The sequence below is a fragment of the Acinonyx jubatus genome, chromosome B2 (genome assembly GCF_027475565.1).
Source record: "Acinonyx jubatus isolate Ajub_Pintada_27869175 chromosome B2, VMU_Ajub_asm_v1.0, whole genome shotgun sequence".
Classification (NCBI taxonomy): domain Eukaryota; kingdom Metazoa; phylum Chordata; class Mammalia; order Carnivora; family Felidae; genus Acinonyx; species Acinonyx jubatus.
Genome location: NC_069385.1, coordinates 101,896,681 through 101,920,147, shown reverse-complemented (window position 1 = coordinate 101,920,147; position 23,467 = coordinate 101,896,681).

Below are 23,467 nucleotides of genomic sequence, written 5' to 3'. Positions count from 1 at the left end.
TTATCCTATAGGTAAATTCCAAACCCCGCCCCCCCTTCCTACCACCATTTGACAAGGAGAGTATGTATCCCAGACAATCATCTTTGCTAGGTAAAACCCAGGATCTTGAATGTCTCAAATGCGAGAAAAGAATTAGAAGGCATGGAAGGAAGAACTGGAAAGAGAAGGAAAGGAGTAGGAAGCCTGAGACGGCCTTGTCTAACAAAATGGCCTTGTCACAGCTTCCCACTCCCTTTGTTACTGTTTTACCAAGCTGCGGAGGGAGTATGGAAAGCCGCAGCTGGAACCGCTAGGTCCTGGATCCTGACCACAAGCCCAGCACAGGGACCCTAGGTAACTTGGAGAAGGTGTCCCTGTCCACCCCACCCCTCCCTGCCTGCCAGGAGGCAGCCAGCCCATTTGAGCGGCTTAGAGTGCCCCAGAAGCCCACCTGCCCGCCGGTATTAGAGGCTTAAGGGCCCTGATTAAAAATAATGCTAGGAGGAAGACGATTACTTTTTTATGAGGCCACATTCTTTTCCTTCGTTTGCAAATAACAGCCCCGTGGGGTCCCTGCCCTGGGACCCGGGGGCAGCCAGAGCTTAGAGCCACTAGAGAGATGCTGGCCCGAAGGGACGCGTCCCTTCCCGAGGCCGCTCACGACTCCCGACGCAAGCTGCCTTCCATGCTTGGACTTTGAGGGCGGTTGTCTGTCATGTAGAAGCCTCAGAAATTAAACGCGCAGCTCACAAGTCCATTAATTTTAGCTTCCCATTAATCTATTTATAAGTGAGCCAGCGCTGGCTCTATAAATACAGTCCTATAAAATTGAACTCCTTCCCATAAATCTTCCAAGTTGTTTATTTACATGTATTCCCTCGCCATCTAACGAGCCTCGTTTAAACTGGGGGAAGATTCAGGCTGACTTGACCCGCGATGGGGTGTGCTTCTCCGCCTGCCCCAGCTTCCTCGCTGGAATTGTGGGCTCCCGGGGAAGGAAGGAAATGCATGGAGACGGAGGGGGTGGGGTGGAAAAAGGACGGCGAAAACTCATTTTTCCTTCTTGACTTTGTTTCCTTGTTTCTATCCCAAATTCACGCTCTCCATATTTCCCATCACAAGCTCCACGTTGATTTATATCGTCATAAACAGCATTCTTGAGACTATAGCTTCTTTTATAGCTTGGGGTGAGCTCCTTTTTCACTTCCCTAGCAGCCACTACTTTTAAATCAGGGCTCATAAATAACCCCGTCGCTTCTTTAGGATGAGGTCAGTCAAACGTCTGCTCCGGTCCACTTTCTTGCTTGGATCCCTCCGTGCCCTCCCCCAGCTCACACTAGTTGGCACACTCCCACCGCCTTTCAGGCACGTTTGCAGAACGCAGCCCCGCACAGCAACGTGGAGGCTGGGCACCACCAGCGCGGTGACACTGACACCCCAGCAAGGTGTCTGCGTAAGCCTGTACCACGCGTGCGCCGCTCCTGCCTCCGCCGAGCCCACGCACACAGAGCGGCTGGCCGAGTCTAGGCACGCTCTCCCGGTGGCAGGGCAGCGCGTCAAGAAGCGCGCACGCGCGGTTGCACGCGCACGCGCCGCGGCGCCCCAGGGTGCGACTCCAGCCCCAGCTTCTGCCCGGGACAGGGCACAAGCTTGAAGAGGTTTTTGCTGTGATCCTTTGGAACCGAGGCACCGAGTTTGCAAAATCGGCTGCAGTGTGGGCAACGGTGTGTGTGTGTGTGTGTTTACGTTCATATGGAGGGAGCAGTTTTGTCACAGAAGTTCAATACGTTCCACGTTGGTCACAAGCTATCAAGGTCAGGCGGCGATTTTTGCCCACCTGTTTGAAACTTATTGGTTCTCACCACCCTGCTTCTTTTCGCTTTTTCTCTGCTGTCTGAAGGGCTGCATCCTTCTGGAACTGATTCAGGCGAGAGGCGTCCAGACCCGAGTAGGGGTCACACCTGCTGCTGGGAGAGGCCTCTGCATAAAAATGCTCTTTAAAAATTTTAAAAAGCAGTACAATAGCCAATGGACTTAGCAAAGCGTGACTTGCCCAGACCGCACGGAGGGCAGCTCCAGCAGTCATCTGTGACTCACCCACCAGCTAACGTCCTGGACGTGCCTCTTAGTGGAGATATTAGCCAACATTTCTAGGATGTGGCTGTCGGATGTCATTAGCCAATGCACTTAGCTGGAAGGGGGGGGTGTGTGTGCACGGCCACGGCTTATAAGTGTAGAAAACTTTTGGGAGATCAGTATGCCCTCTGTAACAGTCAAATGTTGCTTCTTGTAGGGAAATTTATCAAATGACCAGAGAAAAGCTGGCACAAAAACAGTGGGGTATAGAGACATGGGAAGGGGAGCTTCTTTGGGAAGGAGACTGGGCCTGAGAATCTTTCTGGGGTGGAAACTTGACCCAGATCAGACCTGTATACTATGTAGACTGAAGTGAAGGAGGATCAAGTCAACCTAATGAGTTCTAGTGCTCACTATGTGAACCATCGAGTCCTGAGCGCTAGAACCTGGCATCCAGCTGCTCAGTTAGAGCCTGGGCAGCTTGGGAACACCTGATTACAGAAGGGCTGGTGGCTGTTCAAGTGGGAAAAGCAAGTGCGACCCTAATCTGAGTTTCCAAGGATAGGATTTTAGAGAGTTTCTACACAGCGGTGGTTTTTACTGCTGAAATGTCGACCATTCTAGGTTTGGAGAGGGGCCAGGAGGGGTTATACAAAATGGCTGGGAAAATCACAGTCAAGACAAAGAAAACAAGCATAAAACTCATCCAAACCTCAGTGTTCTATCAGCACCACTACCACAACCCCCCACCCCCAAAATGAAGGAGAAGGAGAAACAGAAGAAGAATCATCAGCAGCCAGCGCTTTGAGATCAAAGTATTAATCTTGGACCAGGATGGATTTTGTGTAAATGTTAGCCAACTTTATAAATGATTCTGCAAGGAAACTAGGTGAGAGACCTTTCTTGGGTGGGGGGAGGGTAGGGTGGGTTACAGTTAAGACTATTTATAGACACACACACTATTACAATATGGGAATTTCCCAAGAACTGGACTAAAGAAAACAGCCTAAACAAAACAACATTTACCAATGTGAATTTTCTTTGCCATGAGAGTCCCATGTGTTGGAAAGATTTAATCTCATGTCTTAGGTTTTAGGGATGTTGTTTTCAAGATAGAATTTTTTGGTCAGAGATTCCTAAAGATAGGACACTTCCAAAAGTTAAGGCAGAAGCCAATTTATTTTCAATGTGTTGCTTCACACACTTACCCTTTTGTTGTCTTTAAGAAGCAGGGGGCACAGGCCCAAGCCCCATCAACAAAATGGGCCCACTGAGTGATTCATTCACTTTTATGTTCAATGTAAATATTCTTTTCTTTTTCAAAAAATAAGGGCCTTTGGGGCACCTGGGTGGCTCAGTCAGTTGAGTCTCCGACTTCGGCTCAGGTCATGATCTCACAGTTTGAGCCTTGCATTGGACTCTCTCCTGTCAGAGCAGAGACTGCTTCTGATCCTCTGTCCCCGTCTCTCTAACCCTCCCCTACTTGGGATCTCTCTCTCAAAAATAAAAAAAAAAAATAGAAAAAATAAGACCCCTTCAAGACAATGGGGCCAATTAATACAAAGAAGGATCAAGCTGATCTGGGTCTCTGTGACCTTTTACCCTTCTTCTAATCCTCAATAGTGAACATCTGTGTTTGGCGGCCAATGTCTGAAAGTAATAAAGACAATTAGAACATTTTATTTTTTCTTGGGGGAGAGGGGTTTGGTTGTCAGTGTGAAGAGGTAAAAACCTTGTCTATGACACTGTTTTGCAGGATAAAACAAGGGGAAATATCAGCCACTAGGCCTTACTGCTCGATAGGCCCTGAGGAAGTGAGCATAGTAATTACCGAAACTGAAGTTATAGGTAATTCATATTTCGCCTTTGTTTCTCAGTCTGTGGGCAATTTGTTTTTTATTTTTAAAAATTTTTAAAGTTTATTTATTTATTTTGAGAGAGACAGAAACAGTGTGAGTCAGGGAGGGGCAGAGAGAGAGAGAAAAGAGAGAATCTCAAGCAGGCTCCACAATGCCAGCACAGGGCCCGATGCGGGGCTCGAACCCATGAGCCAAGAGATCATGACCTGGGCCGAAACCAAGAATTAGACACTTAACTGACTGAGGCACCCAGGTGCCCCTGTGGGCAATTTTTAAAGATAATCCTATCGTTTGTCGACTTAGCATGAAAAGAAAATAATGTCCACCTGTCTCTAGCCTTGTTCTGAGTTTACTTCCAGTTGTGAGCACAGTTCAGTTAGGTTCCTGAATGTATACATGCTCCCTCTCCCACCCTTTTTGTGAAGACTCTTCTCTCTCTTCCTCCTAAGAACAAACTAGCATAAAGCCAAACCCAAACAACTCGACAGAACACAAACACCCGCCACATGTTAATTAGTTGAAAAGCATTTTAGCTTTTGGTGTGTAAAACTGTGAAATCCACCAATCTTGAGGCCATTAGACAGGGTCAGAAAGTTCTGAAAGAATAAGGTATTCTAGAGATAATCAGTTAGAGAAATTTATCTCCAAACAGATGTCAGCGGTGAAAGCAGGTGTTGGTTTTCTTTGTATGAGCTGTCCTCTTGGCATTCTGCTGTGGGTTTTTGATGATCTAAAGGTTGCTTCCTATGAAAGACATATATCTGATCTTGAAGGAGCAAACCTTTTATAGCATCCATGCGTGAAACTACATCACAGTTTAAAACTCTTGGGTGAAGTTGAAGTTCAAAAGTGACTATATTATAGAGTATATTATATATAGACTATTATATATTATATGTCATATACATGTCTCCTGGAAGCTCAGTTGCAGTGAAACTTTTTTTAAATGGAGATCATTTGGAAACATTTTTAATGTTCTAAAATTTGTAAAAGGGTGTGTATTTAAGAACCGGAACATGGAACTTTAAAATGAGGGTAGAGTTTTCCTGCATGGCTTCTCTGCATATCATCACTCTGATGTGTACGCAGAAACATGAGTTTGTGGTTGAATTGTTCTACATTTAATCACATATGTGCATAGGCACACACAGAAGACTGTTTTCATTCACCATTTCTCCTTGATGTTAAACATGTGTTGGGAATTTTGGAACTCTGGCTTCTCTAGATCGTATTTGTGACTTTGTTCTTACACATGCAGTTTAGAAACCTACAAGGTGATAACTAGGTTATTCTTCCTCTCTCTTTTTTTTTTGCCGTTAATAACTCTGTCCTTCTTCCTTTTCTCTCCCCCACTGGTTTCACCCCTCCCCAGCATTCTGTCAAGCAATAGGCTGTAAAATAGTTATCCAGACCAGCAGCCAGGCAAGTGCCGTTTGAGAGTAATTTCTGCCCCAAGCATTTAGCCCAGGGCAAAGCAAGCGTGCTCTCTAACTGATCAACCTGGATATTTCATTATTCATTAATTTACTGTTTAACCAAATCCCACTCATTATCAGAGGCAACGCTTGGCAGAGCCCAGCGAACAGTAGCAGTTGGTGTCAGGCGTGGAGAATTGGCCCATTTGATCCTGGGCTGTTTTATTATTCAACACCACTGACTGAGAAAAAGGTCCATGAATAATAAAGAGCCAAAGCGTGTTTGAACTGAGAAGCATGACACAGCCTTACAAAACAGCAGTTAGAAAATTAAAGGCAAGGTGGCCCAGACTTTGCATTTTTTATCTTGGCTGTGGGCACAGACATTTATATCCCTACATTGTTTTCAGTGATTTTTTTTTTTTAAGTCCTTAAGACAGAGGCATTGGTTTCAGTCAGCCTCACCCTTTCAAAACAGACCATTGAAGAACTCAGGAGCAAACTTACACAGCAAGAAACAAACATGCCTCCAGATGGGAACTTGAAAATGTAATTTCTAACCTTATAATCAGTTAAGTCCTTTGTGGCCTTTCCCAGCTATGGGGAAGATTTGGGTGATTTTAATTCTCCTTTGGACCTGCCATGATTCATACCCTGGTTAGTTTAATAATATAATTCGTGATGCTGACCAAACACATATTAAATTCCTTTTCTGTCCAACTGGTTCCTTGACAAGACTTTGGTTCCATGAGTACCTGGCCACAAAGATCACATAGCAAGGGTTTTAGAGATCCTATAGGTGATACCTAAATTCTTGTTCATATGGGAGAAGGGCCTATGAAATATATAGGGATGAAAGGAAGAGTTTATGCTCCCTCAGAAGCACCCTTTTTGAGCTTACAGAGGCAGTAGTGGTCAAGAATTCTTTCAGGCTCTGTTAGGTCTGTAAATGCACAGTTGAATGCACTTGTTGGATCCATTGGTGGTGGCTTAAAAGTATGACTGCCTTTCTTACTACCTGTCCTGTCATACATGTAATCCTTTTTACTCATTGATTTATAGTCTTTGGAAAAGCATGATGAGACCTAAAACAGTCATGATTATAGTAACTTTTGTATGGTATAGTAGACTAGTAACCCCTTCACTTCACCCACACACAGCCATTCTTATGCAGTGAAATAGAGCACAGGGGGTGTGGCTTTTCCATTTAGATGAGCAATAGCTGTGTAGGAAAAAGTTTCTTGAGATGCATAAAGTCCATGGTGCTAAGATGACACATAAAAGACTATCCAAAGATGTTGATGGTGAGTCAAACTTCGAGTGATTTTTTTTCTTCTTTAATATTAGAATCAGTAAACAAAGTTTGAAAACACTAGGGGGAGGCTTGGCTTTTTCTTTCCTCAGGATATTCTCTTGCCTGCCTGGGATGCATTTGGGAACTGTTGTTAATATGTTGGATTTAAAGTAGGACAGGATGTTAACATGGAAAAAGTTCTTTTAACATCATCAACCTGAACAATTCATTTTACAGATGTTTAGAGAATGACTCATCCAATCTTATGTATGTAGCTCCTGGTGGAACCACAATTAGTTCCAAAGTATTTTTCTGGTATAGGAGGTCTTAGGACTTTGGTGTTTTTTTTTTTTTTTTTCTAGATGAGATTGTTGAACTTTTTCTACATGTATTCTAGTACTTTTGAAGAAGAGGCCTTAAAAACATTCTGATCCCATACAACTGAGATATGGTATTTTGAAGAACACATCTCTTTTGATGGATGGATGTTCTTTTGATATTGCAATTTTTGCCATTATTTATAAGAAGAGGGTGAAAATTGTTCTTCCAACTTAGTTGGGATTGGAGGGTCAGGATAATAAGATAAAGAACGACATTGTTTTCCTTCCTAATGTGGTGGACCAGTTGTTCACTTTTCAATGAAAGTGACGTAAGTGTGAACATGATTGAAACTTATGACAAAGTTAATGCCTTGACTTCTCAGATCATACCAGCTCTTGTTAAATCATAAAACCACACACCCTTGCGTATGACCACATATAAAGGCCTCCCCAAGTGAAGAAATCAGGCAATTCATCCACTTGAGAATCACAAGTTTCCTGTTCTCCCTTTTCTTTTTTTTTTTTTTTAACGTTTATTTATTTTTGAGACAGAGAGAGACAGAGCATGAACAGGGGAGGGGCAGAGAGAGAGGGAGACACAGAATCTGAAACAGGCTCCAGGCTCTGAGCTGTCAGCACAGAGCCCGACGTGGGGCTCAAACTCACGACCGTGAGATCATGACCTGAGCCGAAGTCGGACGCTTAACCGACCAAGCCACCCAGGCGCCCCTCTCCCTTTTCTTTCTTGAGATATTGAATCTTACTCTGTAGTGAATTGTGTTTAGGACACTTAAGGCTCACTGATGCCCCTATAGGTCCTTGGCATTTAGAACTTCAGAGGGTCTGGAAAAGCAGTGTATGGGAGGAGCTGGTCTTCATAGTCCCTGAAGAGGAGACCCTGTTTGAAATTTGGAAACAGAAGAAATCTTAGCGTTTTTCTGGGCTCAATGGATCATAGGGATAAACAGTCCTGGTATGAATATCACCTTATCTAAGAAAAATTTCTTTCCTAACTCCTTTACCTCCTGTTATAGTCTTCAGCTTCTCTTCCCATGGTTGTTGACCCTGGCTGCACATTAAAGTCACCTAGAGAGAGTTTTTAAAAATACTGATGTCCAAGCTCCACCCCCTGATGTGTTTGATCTGAGATACTGGCATTGCTTCAGAAGATCTCCAGGTGATTCTAATGTTCAACTAGGATAACAAATCAATGCTTTATGTTCTCAGAGAACTTTCCTCAAAATATGGCACCTACCACATTGTCTTATTATAAAAGTTTCTCTCTGCCCACCTTATATTATAGTTTTTAAGTGTAAAGACCATGTAATCAACTTAAATAAAACATGGTATACACTAGTTGCTAAATCATCCAATAGATTTTATTAGGCAGTTATTAAGTTGTAGGATTTGAGGATAAATCAGTAACAAGATAGATCTCGTCTTTCACTTTGTGAAATTTACAGTCTTTTGTTCTTGAAGGCAAGTATGTTGATTCCACATTTGTGAATCTCTCTAGGATTAGCTGATAGCTGGCCAAGAGACATCTTAGTACAGCAGGTTATTGTTGGGTGCCTCCTATGTGCTAGCCATTATGCTAGCTAGCTACATTACAGTAGATGAGCCAGGCTGTAGAGGCTGTTAGTTTAGGCACACTGTTGTATATTCTCTTTATATTGGCCCGTCTTGTGTGTCCTAAACTCTGTATACCTGTAAGATTTTCACTTACCTATATAATGAACCTCAGATTTTTAAAATCTAAAAGAATTCTACAAATTGCTAAAATACCTATGGTTTCAATCCCTAATGCTGCACTGTAGATGGTAAATATAATGAGTAGGTGTTTGCGTCAATTTCCTTTACTGTAGTTTTGCTCCAAGCCAGGACATAGTATATTTTTCAGATAATAATGAATTTGAACTTTATATCTGGATATCTTAATATGGTATGCCTCATCAACATTTCCTTCTAAATCAAAGATAAGTATAATTATGTAGATAAAATATTTGTATTTGCATTTATGCAAATGATTCATTTATGAGGTATTTTCATTAATTTAAGTAACAACATTTAATTTGGGTTTGCAACAAGTCTGAGATATAAGATAGGTACTAAAACACCTCTCTTTGTTTTACAGGTAGCAAACTTAAGCTCAGGTTGAGAAACCAAGCTCACCTTGCAGGAATGTGGCAGAGTGTAAGTTCCATGCTCTTTCTATCATTCCATACTGCCATACTTAAGGTAAGCATGTATCCATACATGCAACAGAAGTGCACAAATACTTTTTCATAGTATTTAAAATGCAAAAACAATAAAGCTAGCATATATGTATAATAGCATGATATATATTTTAATAGCTTACTAATTTACATCAACTGGACAAAAATGTGCATACATTTGTAAGAAGTTTGAACTACAGAATATTTTAAAAGGATGCAGCATTACCTCTTTCAAGTATATAGAAGTGGACCCTCAATAATTAAATCTTCCTTTTAGAAGTCCTTAGAGTGCTAACTTTGATTAATACATAAGATTGCTTTGTAATTATACTCTCAATTATTTGTATGTAAATGGGTGCTCCCCGAGTGCTTGAGGATACTGAAAACAGTGTATTCTCTTAAACAGTTTATATACTCTCTCTGTAATCTTTATTTACACTAGCAATTTGTTCAGCAAGTCTTTTCTCTATTGATATGATAAAGACAAACTTCGCTCAGCCAGATCTTTGTTAGATCAGAAATTCTGATTTAAGTGAGTCTGAATTAATGAGGTTTTACTTTATTTGCAATGTAATAAGTTTTCTACCACGTGTCCGCCTTTACATACATGTATAACCTTATTAATATGTTTTTATACATTTAAAAATATTCTCAGAGTTAATGACTTGATTTATCAATGAACCTGAGATGTTTCAAATTATTTTATCGCTTCTTAGTATAGATTTGCCTTAGTCCATCTGTGGTAGTGGAGGAAAAATTCTGTTTCCTTAAGTCCTTTTATGAGGGTGCCAAAAGGTATAAAAATATGAAGCCATTTAATAGCCAGCCTCTTTGAAAGTACCAAGCACACACAGTGTGCATGCTAAGTTTAATCATACTGATGGATTTACATGTAATGTCTCAATTCCAGACGCCCTCATTAGTGCAGTCAATCTTGAAGTTCTCCCCGGTGAGTGAGGGGTGAAGGTGACTTCAACACCCTGTGAGAAGTTGGCGGGATGTTGCCAACACCCAGAAAAAGACAGTGGGAAAAAGCTCTACCATATGAGGCTATAATCCTAGCTGTGGTCAATGTGTTGAAAGCTTTATATTTCCTGACCACAGGATCTTTCTATAAAATGAACAGGGAGGAGGGATATTCCCAGGATTAGCCAGCTGGCTATTTCTATATGCTTATTAAAATTTCTGGAAGAAATGGTGGTGCCTTTTAACTCTTTAAAAATATATCTGCTTGGGAAATCATAAGCTTCTCCCTCATCCAAACTATTTAGTACAAGAGGATTGGATAAAATAGCTTCAAACTTAAATTCTGCAGCAAAAAAAAAATGAGAATATAGCAAATGGTGGTAAAAACAGCAGTAGTAGCAGAAGCAGGGAGAGAATCCAGATGTCACCTTCATAGGAAATCTTTTTCTGCTCTAAGGACCCGCAGGTCAGGCTTTTTAATTTTGGACAAAACACAGTTTCATTCTGTCCCATGCAGGGTACAGGGATAGCCTCATCTTTTAGAGGCTGCATTTGGAACCTGCTGCCTCTTTGTATTCAATATCCACATGCTATTCCTCTAGCTTGCTGAGCGAATCCCTGCACAATAGTGGCATTAAGGAAAGCAAAGCACAGGCAATGCATTTGGCTCTTTCTTTGGGAAGAAAAACAAGCAACTTAACACTTAACATTCATTAAAAGACACTGGGTCATTATGTATACTATTGAAGTAGCAGGAGAGTTGAGTTCATTGTATAAGAAGTCCTCAGAGTTTTTAGTCAGAACTGTGTGACCAAGGGGTATTCTATATTATAGTTCTTCCCCTTCCTCTTCCTCCTTCTCCTTCTCTTCCTCTTCTTTTCTCCCACTCCTGCTCCTCCTTCTTCTTTGAGAGAGACTTAGTAAATAAAGCCAAGATGTGCTCTCCCTCTCCCTTTCTTTCCCTTCCTCCCCAACTTTATATATAGATATAAATATACATGAAAATAGATACATAGACACAGGTATATAAAATGCTCTTCTCCATTTCATTCTTCCTCTTCTCCTTTAAATAGAATCACTGAGCTAACTAAATCTTCATTTTCAGTTGTAGGGATCCCAAGATATACATAGAGGAAACCCAATGTACTCTTAGTATCTTGAAATTTTATTATTCCATTTGAGACACTTTTTCTTCTAACCTTCAGAACCAATGCATAACCATGGCTATTAGATTGGGACTTTAAACAAACTCGAAGACAAATCTTCTGTTGAAAAGAATAATGAAAACAATAGTCATGTTTGTTTAGCTTTTTACACTTTATAGTGGGCCTTCATATATTATGTTTTACTCAATCTCACCCAATTTCTCTGAAATATTATGGAACTCATAGACTTGGTTGAATAAAGGGAGGTTGGAAAGTTAATAGGTTTGTCCAGTAACAAGGAATGAAGAGATTCTCAGCTGATTCTTTGGAAGTCTTCTAACTGGCAACAGATATCCTGCTACACTAGAGTCCTCTAAATTGTAACAGAAAATACACACATAAATTTGACTATAATAATTTAGGTGAATAGTGAAATAATGAATTAGATGACTTGTAAGTGTGTGTGTGTGTGTGTGTGTGTGTGTGTGTGTGTGTGTGTGTTTGCAGTTATCTAGTTACTAAGGCGGGCATTGTATGTTGGGTCAAGAGTAGAAGTACAGGAGAAAGAGAGGCACTGATTTTTGAGAAATATCTTTGCTTTTTGGCATGTAACCATTACAAGTTTGGAGCATAGGAAGACAAGAGTAGATTAAATGATTATCCAGGGAAGGAGTGAATGATGGGTAGAAAGGAAAGCAAGATAGAAAGAAAGAAGAAATAAAGAATGGATTAAGGAATGGGCAAGTGAAATGGCTACTAATGCCATTGTTCTTTCTTACCAAAAGTCTGGATATTTAAGACCCTAAAATGTTATGTGTACATTAGAATTAGTCAGACATTTATTACGACTGACATGAGAGAAGTCTTCCTTCTTCCTTCCTCCTTCTTCCTTCCTTCTTCCTACGTCTTCTACTTGATTTTTGATGCCAGAAATGTTCTTTTTTCTTTTTTTTTAAATTTTTTAACGTTTATTTATTTTTGAGACAGAGAGAGACAGAGCATGAACAGGGGAGGGTCAAAGAGAGAGAGAGACACAGAATCGGAAGCGGGCTCCAGGTTCTGAGCTGTCAGCGCAGAGCCTGACGCGGGGCTCGAACTCACGGACCACGAGATCATGACCTGAGCTGAAGTCTGCCGCTTAACCGACTGAGCCACCCAGGCGCCCCTGCCAGAAATTTTCTTAACAAAGTTTTTCAATTCTCTATTATAAATTAAAGATTTTAAAACAAATATACCGGTAAAACAGTTCATAGCATGAATGGTTTTTAATCAAAGTATAAAGGATGATTTCAACTTTTTTACTGTTTGGATACAGGAGTATTCTCTTTGTTTATGTTTATTTATTTTGGGGGAGAAAGAGAGAGTGTGTGAGCGAGGGAGGGTCGGGGAGGGGACAGAGAGAGAGAGAGAGAGAGAGAGAAAGAGAGAGAGATAGAGAGAGAGACAGAGGATTTGAAGCAGCTCTATGCTGAGAGCCAAGAGCCTGATGTGGGCCTCTAACTCAGGAACCAGGAGATCATGACCTGAACTGAAGTTGGACACTTAAACTACTGAGCCACCCACATGCCCCTAGGAGAAGTATTCTTAATAATATATTCTTTGTGCCTTGGACAATGAGATAGAGCTGTCGTTGAACTGAAAAATAAATGGAGAAAATCAGTGGAGACTCATCACATATCAGTGGAGAAACCTGGTTAGCACCATCTTAAACCAGTGCTATATGCCTCCTAATGTGATACACTTAGAAATGTCACTTACATTGTCACTATGCCTTTTGACATCCAGCAAAAAAAATGTGCACAATCTGAATTTGATAACAAGGAAACATCATATAAATCCAAATGTAGGGGTCATGCATATAAGAAGTGGTATGTGCTCTTCAAAAGTATCAGTGTCAGGGAAGATAAGGAATGGCCAAGGACCTCTTTCAGATTGGAGAAGACTAAAGAGACATGCAACCAAATGCAAATTATGATCCCATATTAGGATGTGGATCAAAGAAAAATTTGCTACAAGGATTTATTGAGGAAACTGATGAAATATAAACATGGTTACTGTATTAGAAAATAGTATTGCATCAATGTTAAGTTTTGTGACTTTGTAATTGTACTATGAGATTGGGTTGTGGTATGTGCAACTCATTCTCGAATAGTTCAGGAGAGAAAGAGAGAAGGAGAGAGGGAGGGAGGAAGTAACAAATGCAGTAAAACTGAATCTAGGTGAATATAGAAGTTCTTTGTTCTACTTTTGCAATATTAGTGTAAGTTTGATAGTATTTCTACATAAAATTTTTTAAAGTAGAGAAGGCATTTTCTTTTCAGAGAAGGCTCCTTCTGTTGGTGAGGAAATTAAATTTTGCATTTGGGCTGTGTTTCTACAACTAACAACTTAGCAGCTCTCACTGGTGAATAAGAGCAACACACTTAGATATTGTCATATTTCTGGGGGCAAAGCTCAGTGGTATAGCATTTGACTGCAGATAATGTCATATTTCTTCACGTTAAATTCAAATAGACAATTTTGAAGATTCAGGTTGGTCAGACAACATAGCTCGCACATTTGTAATATGTTAACTAATAGTATGTCCTCTGCATAAAGTTATAAGATATATTCACACAGAGCTAGACCTGGATCAGACATCATTTTGTTTAAAATGGTTACCTGGATATAAAGAGCTTGATTGAAAACCTAATTTGGGATATTTTAGTAGAGTTTACTCTCTTTAAAATGATGCAATGTTTATAGCAACACTATCTACAATAGCCAAATTATGGAAAAAGCCCAAATGTCCATTGACTGACAGATGAATAAAGAAGATGTGGTAATATAATGGAATATTACTCAGCAATCAAAAAGCATGAAATCTTGCCATTTGCAACAACATGGATGGAACTAGAGTGTACTATACTAAGCAAAATAAGTCAGATAAAGATAAATATCATATGATTTCACTCATATGTGCATTTAAGAAACAAAACAGATGAACATAGGAGAAGGGAAGGAAAAAAAAAGATAAACACAGAGAGCGAGGCAAACCATAAGAGACTCTTAAATACAGAAAACAAACTGAGGGTTGCTGGAGGGGAGTTGGGTGTGGGGATGGGTTAAATGGGTGATGTGCATTAAGGAGGGCACTGGTTGGGATGAGCACTGGGTGTCATATGTAACTGATGAATCACTAGATTCTACTCCTGAAACCATTATTACACTATATGTTAGCTAACTTGGATTTAAATAAAATTAAAAAAAAATTAAATATGATCAAATGGAGTTAAAGTATTTTAAAATATTTTATGTTTTATTTTTTATATTTGAGAGAGAAAGAGAGACAGAGAGACAGAGAGTGAGCAGGGAGGGGCAGAGAGGCAGAGACAGAATCTGAAGCAGGCTCCAGGCTCTGAACTGTCAGCACAGAGCCTGATGTGGGGCTCGAACTCACGAACAGTGAGATCATGACCTGAGCCAAGGTTGGACACTTGACGGACTAAGCCATCCTGGCACCCCTATTCAAAGTATTTATAAAGATTGTTTGTAAGGATTATAATAATTAAGGCAATTCAATGCTCATAATAGAATGAAATAGATGTGTTTACTAAGTCATGAATATAAATATGACCTGTAGATAAAAACAAACTCTGTTATATTTGGAAAGATATTGTACTTTTGTGTTATCTCTCAATTTCTTCTCACCAAATCCATGAGAAGCAGCAGACATGCTAGGAAAACATCTCTGACCTGGTTTAGGTCCAGCCATTATTTTGTTTTTGTTTTTGTGTTTTGTTTTGTTTTATTTTTTTTAATCACCTGCTGTCCCATTGATTCTCGGTGATGTATTCCATTTTATAGTTGCCAATATAGACACAATATATATGTGTCAGGGCTGATATACAAATTATAGAAAATTCTTAGTCTCTCAATCTGCCACGACAAAGTTTTGTATTACTATTTGTTTTAGTATTTGAAGTGCAAACTCCTTGTGTACTGATTTTCATGACTTTAGCCAATTACTTCCTATCTCTTACTATATGGATTCATGTTAATGCTGGAAATGTGATTATCTTCTGGTTTGGTACTTGTTTAGTTATTTCATAGCTACCTGGGCAAAAATATCTAACCTTTGTAATAGCAAGGAAGAGGTTTTGAGGGGTGGGAAATAGAACAAGCTGCAGGATGAGCACTAGTTAAAAAATCATCTCCACCCCCACTTAGAAGTCATTTACTTTATTGTTGCTTCTTGTGTTTTGCTATCAACGACCACCACCCTCCCTCCCCCCACTCCCCCCCCCCCCCCGCCCCATGACATCAGCAGCCTTTGATTAAAAGCTGTTCACTGGCTGCCTTCACAGGCTTTTACTGTTTAACTGTTTCATGGCTACTTAAATATGTCATATATACATGCTTCCCAGTGATTTCAGTGGGTTTCCCATGACATAGGTCCTAGGTCTGGATTAAAATCTGTAAAGACATGGATGTTTTTAAAACTAGGAGGTTTTGAGTTGAGCTATAGGAAAAAAAGTAGCAAATGCACAGAATCTGTGGGACTCTCACAGTAAATTTTTTACCGTCAAATTTCCATCATAATGTGGGACACAGCTGGATAGTCCAATGGCAGTGGGGATTTGGGGTCTGGGAAAGGGGAAAATGGGGTGTTTCTGCTTCTGTATACCCATCCCAATCCCTGCTTTGTACCTGGAGAATTAAAGGTTGTACAACTATCCAAGCCTCTACCCAAGAATGATTTCCACTGTATATGAGTTAGCTTTGTACCAGCATCAGTCAGAACACAGCCATTAGCAGGAGCTATCACAAATGTGGGGGCAGCAACACAGTGAGAGAGATTCTCCCTTTAGCAGTAGCAGTTCCTTGGGGTCTCTACAGACATAACCTCCTATCAGGTTGGCTTACAGATTGCTATAGTGTTTACAGATTGTCCTGAAAATGAGATGTCATGTGAGGGGATCCCGGGGTGCAGCTCTTGAAATGAATTCAATATGAAAAATTAAAGTGATGTGGGATCTTATTATGAGTCAAAAAACCTATGCAGAATTGTAGATGAAAGGAAGTTAGTACTGTAAATTATGTTATCATGGATGGGGAACATTTATATCAATCATCAGGGCTGGAGGATGTATTAATATAGGGGTAATTGATGAGTCACATTAAAAAAAAACTAATGTAGATAATAAGTGAGTAGAGAATAATACCCCTGGTGTTTGGGCCTGAAGCTGTCCTTTGGGTCACAGTAGCTAACAGTCAAGAAATTATTTTTAACTGTGTATATAAGAAAATGCTGAGTACCTTTTCCTTTAGACATCCCTGAACATCCTCAGTCATTACAGGTGCCAGAGCCATGTAAGGATTTTAAAGCATTACTTCCAGATTCCACAAGAGAAGTCCTGTGTGGTCTGTTTTACTGCAAGCACAGTAAAAATTAGTGGGCCCTATTTATTCATTACTAATCTGGTGGCAGAGATGTATCTTAATTCCTCATGTGCTTTAAGTGCTGCTGTTATTATTTGCTGGGAAATTTTCCCTTTTTTTTTTCCTATTAAATCTTCATCCCAGGAGTTGTGTTTATTTGGCACTAAGTTAAAAGGAGAGGATGTTGTTAAAGGAAGGGACCACTTTACTGTTCCTATTAACACAGCACCTCACTCCCTACTGCTACTAAAATCCAATTGATTCAGTCTCTGAAGTCTATCATCAAAGGGTAATTTGCAAACTATTAGAATTCACAGATATCATTTTTAATTTAAATATCGTGGTAAAATTTGTACAACATATTTTTTTCTAGGTTGTGGGAATATGATATTAGCCATATCATATTTAATTTTATTGTTTTGCTATGGTATTCATAGAATACTTTAGAATTTCTGTCCTAGAGGTACAAATGAGGTAAAACAAGAGAGCAAGAAGAACTTTTATTGATAAAGAGTTCTAGCTACACTGACATGTACAAGTAAGAGTATTTCAAATTGAACAGATGATGGGTAACGTCTGAAGTGTCAAAAGGTTAAAGTGGCTAATAAGGATGTATCTGGTCATGTTTTAAAACAGAAGTAAACAGCATGAACAAACATTTAATGAAATCCAAAGAAATACTAAATAGTACATTTTCTTCCCAAAGAGTGATCATTTATTTCCTGAAATTCCCCTTTCAAAGAACTTAAGTGACTACTCAGGTTATGTTTATTTGTAGTACTTTAAACTTCATATGACAAAGGCATAAGTGAGGGAACTCTCCCTCCAGATTCATATGTTGAAACATGACCCGCCTCCCTAGATGATATTATCAGGAGGTGGAGTGTTGGGGAGGTAATTAGGATTCAAGGTGGTCATGAGAGTGGAGCCCTTTTGAACTGGGGGATTAGCACCCTTGTGAGAGTCATGAGAAAGGTTGCTTTCCCTTTCTGCTCTCTGCCGTGTGAGGATATAAGGAAGAGTCAGCAGTCTGCACCCTGGAAGAGAGTCTCACCAGAACCTGACTGTGCTGCTATCATGATCTTGGATTTCCAGTCTCCAGAACTATGAGAAATGAATTTCTGTTGTTTGTAAGCCATGCAGTCCATGCTATTTTTGTTATGGCAGGCCGACCTAACACAGTCCCTGAGATAACCCTACTTTTACTTTTTAAACCTAGAGTGCAAATTGATGTTTTCTTCTACTACGGGCAAATTTACACCTAGAACATTGTATCTCACCAGTCCCTACCTAACTCCCCTACTCAGTTAAGGGTCTCAGAAAGACCCCTTATAGTACTGGCCTATTTTGTTTTGTTTTGTTTTTTATTATAATTTATTGTCAAATTGGTTTCCATACAACACCGAGTGCTCATCCCAACAAGTGCCCTCCTCCATGCCCATCACCCACTTTCCCCTCTCCCCCATCCCCCATCAACCCTCAGTTTGTTCTCTCTTAAGAGTCTCTTATGGTTTGCCTCCCTTCTTCTCTGTAACTTTTTCCCCCGCCTTCCTGTCCCCCATGGTATTCTGTTAAGTTTCCCAAGATCCACATATGAGTGAAAATGTATCGTATTTGTCTCTGACTTATTTCACTTAGCCTAATACCCTCCAGTTCCATCCACATTGCTGCAAATGGCCAGATTTCATTCTTTCTCATTGCCAAGTAGTATTCCATTGTATATATAAACCACATCTTCTTTATCCATTTGTCAGTTGATGGACATTTAGGCTCTTTCCATAATTTGACTATTGTTGAAAGTGCTGCTATAAACATTGGGGTACAAGTGCCCCTATGCATCAGTACTCCTGTATCCCTTGGGTCAATTCCTAGCAGTGCTATTGCTGGGTCATAGGGTAGATCTATTTTTAATTTTTTGAGGAACCTCCACACTGTTTTCCAGAGTGAATGCACAAGTTTGCATTCACACCAACAGTGCAAGAGGGCTCCTGTTTCTCCACATCCTCGCCAGCATCTATAGTCTCCTGATTTGTTCACTTTAGCCACTCTGACTGGTGTGAGGTGGTATCTCAGTGTGATTTTGATTTGTATTTCCCTGATGAGGAGTGATGTTGAACATCTTTTCATGTGTCTGTTGAGTACTGGCCTACTGTGATCTCAACCTGAGTTTCATCTGAAATGATAATAACCATGTAACTGCATAAACTATATAAAAATAGAAACTATTATAAAACTATATAACCAGTTTCAACTGGTACTATTTTTGAAGGTACTTGACAGAGTCAGGTGAGTACTGGGGTTTGTTGGCTTCTCCCTCTGGTCACAGGCCTTCTGGAGGTAGGGAGCAATGGCCACTCAATGTGCCCTGGAAAACTCAGGGTAAGGAGCCATTTTTTGTTTATCTAGGGTAAAAAGTTATTTTTGACTTATGTTGGGGATGCAATATACATTGATTTGGCTGCAAGCCCTTTCCTTTTCCTTGCAAGGGCTTTCAATGACAGTGCAAAACAATATAACTTGTCCCAAATAGTAGTTTTCCTTTCACTTAACCATCTTCATTTTGTTTTTTTCCTGGTTCATCTGAAATGGGCTCCCCAACTTGGCCTGCTCTGAGGCTTGATGTAGAGGCTGCTGAACTCTCATGGCTACTCCAAAGACTTTCATGGCACTGTGTCTGCCCCCTCCTATCTATTCTGATGTTCATACATTCAAGAGATGTTCAGACATTCTTGGATATAAGTCTTTATTTTTTGTTGCTCAGTAAGGAAGTCTTGTATAAGAATTCAATTTATTTTAATAGGAAAGGAATGCCTGTTACAGGTCAAGGATTATGCACAAAAATGAAGACATGATAAAAGAGGAAACACGCTGCATCCATGAGATAATAAAAGAGCAATATGAAGCAATGAAAACTAGTGCTGTTATGGTCCAATATGTAGTTTCATTTCCTTAATGTGCAAATTTGGGAGAGAGCATAGACTAAGCCTTATGATTATGATGCCAGCATTTCCTCATCAAGAAAATGGGCCAGTTGTCCCATCGCTTTCTGGCAGTGATGACCTACCCAGGAGAATATCCTTCTCACAGAGGATCTCCTTCACCTTCTTTCAGAAAAAAAGAGGAAACACAGGAAGTGCCTAGCGCAGAACACCGATTCCTACTTCATGGATGTGAAACACCAACGATGCCATAGAATCACCACTCCGTAGCCATGCACAAGTAGCAGTTTTGTGTGTTTCCTGCCCCACCATCCTCTGCCAGCCTACAGAAGGAAATGCAAGACGTAGAGAAGAACAGTACTTCTAGAAGCAGCACTAAAAGCCCCCTGTATGACGATGACTAGGAAACCATCCCAATAAGTACTTTTCAAATAAAGTAAAGAAAACAAAATAAAGAAAATAAATAAAATAAATAGAAAATAAAAGAAAATAAATAAAAAAAGAAAAAAAGGGAATGGGACCATACACAAATATTTTAGTGACATTACAGTTGCTTCAGTGGATATCTGAAAGACCAATGATATGTGATCAGCTGGCATAACTAAGCTCTTGAGAAAAAAGAATCCACTATGTTAAATTTAAAAACTATGAGAATAATGGAATAGCATATTAGAGATTACTTTTGTCAGTGTGAGAAGAAACCTAGATCAGTGGTCAAGATACTTGAGCACTGGTGCTGGCTCCATCATTATGTAGCCACATGACCTGTACAGCTCCCCTGACTTCCGTGGGCCTTAGTTTCTCCACCTGTAAAAGGAGAGAGCTAAGGTAGACCAATTGGATTTCATAGGCCCTTTTAGTTCTCTGACTCTATGCCTTACAAAGGCATTTTAAGAAATAATGATCATTTGGCCTTCTTTTATTTTTTTATTCTCCTGTTGGGGTATATACCCAGGTGACAGCTGGGGGCTCTGTTCAGTCAACTTATTAATGAAAATATTACTGAGTTTGTTCAGGAGATCTACAGATATGCTAATTGGCAGCTGCTCCAATCTTCTCAGGGAGTGATTCCAAGTGAAATATTTGGAATTGGGTTTGAAATACTTCTTCCTTATTTCTGCCTGGGGGATTTATGTAAAAGAATAAAAAATTTACCCTAAGTCAGAAGATTCTCTGGTCTGATCCACCTCTTCTAGGACTTTATGAGCAGGAGGGAAGGTTATGGCAGTTTTTCATTTTCTACGAGAATGTCAGAGCTTGGAACAATAATGGAGTCTGGAATTGCTCTTCATAAAAGTGTATGAAATTATCAGCAGAATGGAAGGGAAATGCGGCAGGTGAGATCAGAGATATAAAAATAATTTTCCTATTACAAAGTAGTTTTCTTTCTTTAAATGGCATGCAGGGCTAATCCACCCTGATATCCATGCTGCGTATTTATCTGGTAATATATTTCTTTGCAAATAACTTCATACTATATTATTATTGTGATAAATTCTCCACTATCTGGAGTTTTCCCAAGTGGTGTAACACCCTAAGCAAAGTTGCTTCTGTCAATGAGGCAGGTAACTATGTACATTCTAGAACTCCAGAGCAAGAATGAGTACTCTGTGAAACACAACATCCAAAAGGCTAATAAAAATCATGAACTTTGAAAGTCTTGACTAAGTTTGCAAGAGGAATGGGGATAAAGCAACTCATGTATGCCAGGACAAGCCAACCACAATGCCCAAGAGGAACTGGCATTCATGTGACCCTAAGAATGTAAATTGAATAATAATGTTGTAGATTTTCAAGCCACAGAAGATGCCTGGGGTCAATATTAAATGCAGGAAAAAAGATTCTGTGCTTAAAATTCTGTTATAGAAACTTGAAGACGTTGTCAGATTTTCAAGTTTTCCTCTATACGGAAAAAACATTCTGTTGAGCACACGCATGATACATTATACATGCAGACATTCTAGGGGTTTGTGGGTGGTGGTTGAGGGAGCAGATATGGACTACTGTTCAGAGAAAAGGAAAGGGGAAAGGCAGAACTGCATTTTAATGTCACAAATATTTCAAAGACAAGCTGAGACATTTTTAGAAAGGGAAGAAGCTGAGCAGGAAGATGCAGACCTGTCTCCAAAGAGATTTTCTCAGAGTAGAGAGCCCTCCAGATCACTTTCTGGAGAGTGGTCTTATAGTTAGAAAGAATCACTGAAAACCTTGGGCTTAAATTTAATTCCCTGCTCAGTCTCTGTCTGGAAATGATGCTTTTCTTTTTGTGTTTTCTTTTTCTTTCTTTCTTTCTTTCTTTCTTTCTTTCTTTCTTTCTTTCTTTCTCTCTCTCTCTCTTTCTTCCTTTTGTTTTTTTTTCTTTTTCTTTCTTTCTTTCTTTCTTTCTTTCTCTCTTTCTCTCTCTCTTTCTTCCTTTTTCTTTCTTTCTTTCTTTCTTTCTTTCTTTCTTTCTTTCTCTCTCTCTCTCTCTCTCTCTTCCTTCCTTCCTTCCTTCCTTCCTTCCTTTCTTTCTTTCTTTCTTTCTTTCTTTCTTTCTTTCTTTCTTTCTTTCTTTCTTTCTTTCTTTCTTTCTAACATACCAGCCCTGCTTATTGTTTCCTCTTCAAAGCATTTAATTTATAAAATTAAAAGTTTAATTCTCTAATTCCAAATTCTTTGTATTCAAAAATTGGTAAGTCAGGCCTGTTGCAGTCAATTTCTATACAATTCAATTCAATTCAGAAACACAGCTACATTTCTAAATGTAGGTGTCAATATTGGAACATAGATTTGTTCTTGGTACCTAGCTAGTTAGCGAGCTAGGTAGCTGCCACATGTAACACGCCTGGCATTCTTGTAGAGAAAACAGTTTACTTCACCATGGATGAAAATTGTGAGGCAGTTGAGAAGTTTGGCAATAATTTGCTCTGATGCAAACAAAAAGAAAGATGAGCAGCCTTGTACAGTGAAAAAGAACTGCAACTCTAGAGCTAGACAGGCCTATTTTGCTCTACGCCTTACGAATTGCTTTGTCTTGGTGAAAGCTGCTTAAGACCTAAGCCTCAGCTTTCTCACCTGCAGAATGGGTTTATAATATTTATTGCAGTATTTTGAATGGTCAGATGATTAGGGAGTATAAATCACTTAGCACAATGCTTGGCAAGTTACATAATTCAAGTCAATATTTGTTTAGGAAATCCCCCCTACTCCAATTCTTCCCAATAAAAACTGTGCTCACATTAAAGGAGATGTGTTCTAGGAATTATGCGCTTAGCAATGGTTGAGTTGAGGAGTGTATTAGCAGTGCACTGTATTGGGCTCCAATTTGTGGAGCCTTTTTGTTTCTTTTTAGCACCTGCCCCTTCTGGTTTTCTTCCTCAGGCCGCAGATCTCTGTCCTGAGCAGTGTAAACTAATTCAACTCTTGTTGGTTATGGCTTATAAATACTTTTTCCAAGGGGCCTTCAGTTAGTGGTTCAGAGGTAACACAGAGCCCACTACCTGCTGAACTTTATCCTTTTGTGTATTTTTTCTGTATTTAAACTTCAAGATTACTTCTTCACTCTGTTGTCTAACTCATCTAATTAAAGACTTTATTAGTCTTTTACACAATTTTGATATTAATTATAACAATATAAAACTATATGCAAACTATTATATTTATAGAATCATATTGCTATCAGTTTTTTTCCAGTTACATATCTTGTTTACTCCATTTAAACATAGGCCCCTGGCTAGGGATTTTGTTTGATAATAGGTAGGAAAGATGACACCTCACTGAGGCCAAACTAATGCCACTTATGATAAGACTTTTCACTTTAGTTAACAGGTTACCCCTAACATAACTGAAAACTGGAGG